Raw genomic sequence first — 2,598 nt, forward strand, 5'->3', positions numbered from 1 at the left:
TACTCGCTTTATCAAATTGAGATTATCACAGCCAGTCTGGTGTAAAATTGGAGTGACATTCTTTGGTACCACAATAAATGGAAGTGTGCATGATGGGACGCTTTTTAAATAATGCTCACATTACATCTCTGTCCCAGAATTACCTTTCACTTGTATTTTAGAATTTTATCTTGATCTGTAGTTTCAAATGATTGAGTATTTTATTCAGTGTCATTGCTGGTAGCTAGTCCCTCTCATCAGCTGTACTGGTTTCCAGCATACAGTGACACACATACATAACATTCTATAGGTAATATCTCTTATTGCAGTGGCTTACACTTACTGTATACATTGCTTTGATTTGTGTTGTAACTTGTAAGCATTTCTACCTACCACCTTTTTGTTTTTAGGGCACGCATAACCTCTTCTTGTGAATTCTGCCCCTTCTGTTGCCGTGCATATAGTATGTGCAGAGCTTTACCTAAGGTTGTTTGATCTGCTTAACAGAGAAGTGCCTCTCAGTACACTTTCCTTAATGCCACAAGGTGATCTCTCCTCATTCAGCACTTTTGACACCATGATATAATATTTGCGCGTTTATTAAGCATTAATTTTAAAAAATGGTCAAAGCCAGACAAATTCACAATTGTTCGTTACTTAATTCAGCATATCTTTATATCTTTCTTCACACTTGATGAAGTCAGCCATGACCCCCCATTCCCCAAAATATTGTGTCACTTCCTATTTTTGCACCATGTACTAAAGGGTAAAAATGTGTCTGAAAAATGGCGGTCTGAAGAACCCGTCAGTGCTGTCTGGAGTTAGCATCCAATCAAAAGGGCTCCCAAAGGGCCAGTAGGGCGCAAGGATAAAGCGACCCTACAGTATGTGCAAAATATGTTGGGGAATCAGTACCTCAATTTTTAACCATAAATGATATATTTTTAGTCATTTTTGCCCCAGCATCTTTACATTTTGGTTGTGTAGTGCTCTTATTATATCAACTTGATCTGCAGTCTGAGTCTATTTCACTGTATACAGTACTGTATATTGAAGTTTGTGTTTCTCTATATAGCACCACATTACTTTTTGATAGTGTAACACAGTTTCACCCCCTCCCCCCCCAATGGCAGATAGGGACCCTGTGGGGAAATCTACATATGTTACCAGGTGCGGTGCAATACCTTATAGGCTCACAGGAGGCCTGAACCTCCGCCACTGGGAGCCTGGGGTGTATCCTGGAACGTACTGCTTACAGTGCCTCCACCTGTGCAGGGATTCTAGTGTGTAGAATAACCCCTTACACAGGAACCACATACAGTAAGTACTTACACCAGAGTATGGATAAAACAGTTTACTATATACATTAAAACATAACACATTACAATACATCAACATAACAATAGCAACACAGCAGTGTCACCCTTAACCTGGCCTCACTGGGCCTCAACCCCACCACCATCCACCAAGTGTCTCAAAAGTCCCCTCAACCCCACCCAAGTGTGGAACAGCGCTGCCCACTAATATGAGGTGTGTAGTTGGTGCACTTGGTGACTTGATGGTACCTGTCGGGTGTGTCCACACCCGGGCGCGCAGATGCTGTACTTGGCTGATGGATCCGAAAGCGTGATCCACGATGCTTCTGCTCTTGATGCGTGGGGTGGCATCCCTCCAGACAATCCCACCAGGAAGATAGTCTCTATCTTGAGTGATGGTCTGTGTCCAGACACAATTGTCAGGGGCTCGCAGCCCTGCAGCTGTGTCCCTGAACTTAACAAATAACTAATGGGGCAGAGCACCTCTCTAGGGCCTGTCCCTGTCGCAACCACAATCTATGGTATGGCTCACGGCCTGCCTGGGGCCTAGGGGAGTAACCTGGCCTAGTATGCAAGGGCTACTGCTCCCTACACACTCCCTTCCCTAACCTGCTCCCAGCTCTGACTCTCTCATGTCCTTCACAGTCTGCTTCCTGACTGCACACAACAATGTATCCAAAATGCAGCATGAGAATCTGTCAGCCTTAATGGCTGTCAGGCTGCATGTGATCTGTGTGAAAGGGCAGTCCCCAGAGGCTGCTGGGAGTTGTTGTCCACTCAGGACCTCTTTAGCATTGGGGACAAATGCTCTATGTGTAATTGCCGCTGCTACTCTCCACTGAGCCTGCGCAACTCTGTAATGGCCGCCGCATCGCCCTAACTGCTCATGCGTGACTTCTAGGGGTCCCTGCACTACGGAGCACCATTGGTGACCTGCCTCCCTCTCTTTAATGGCCGGCGCAACTCCTGGGGCTACACTGCACAGGCACGAGCTTCTGCATATGTGTGAACGCACACAAAATGGCGGTTTAAAATTGGAGAGGGGAATAAAAAGAAGCTTTAATGGAGAGTTTTTTTCTCCATATGCAGAAAGGTCCGAAAACTGCATTTAGAATCCTTTCTGCATATGGAGAGTTTCAACCAGCGATATGAGCGCTGTTGAAACGTGTTGAAAAAAAAACGCGTTTTTTTTTTTTTCTCCCCCACCGGCCGCCGACCTCCAGCTTCTTGCCAAATTTTTTTGGCGGAGGTAAATAGAGAATTTCTCTCCATGTTATTGGCGCGATCAGCCACTAGATGGCGA

This window comes from Ascaphus truei, chromosome 9, assembly GCF_040206685.1.
Source record: "Ascaphus truei isolate aAscTru1 chromosome 9, aAscTru1.hap1, whole genome shotgun sequence".
Taxonomy (NCBI): domain Eukaryota; kingdom Metazoa; phylum Chordata; class Amphibia; order Anura; family Ascaphidae; genus Ascaphus; species Ascaphus truei.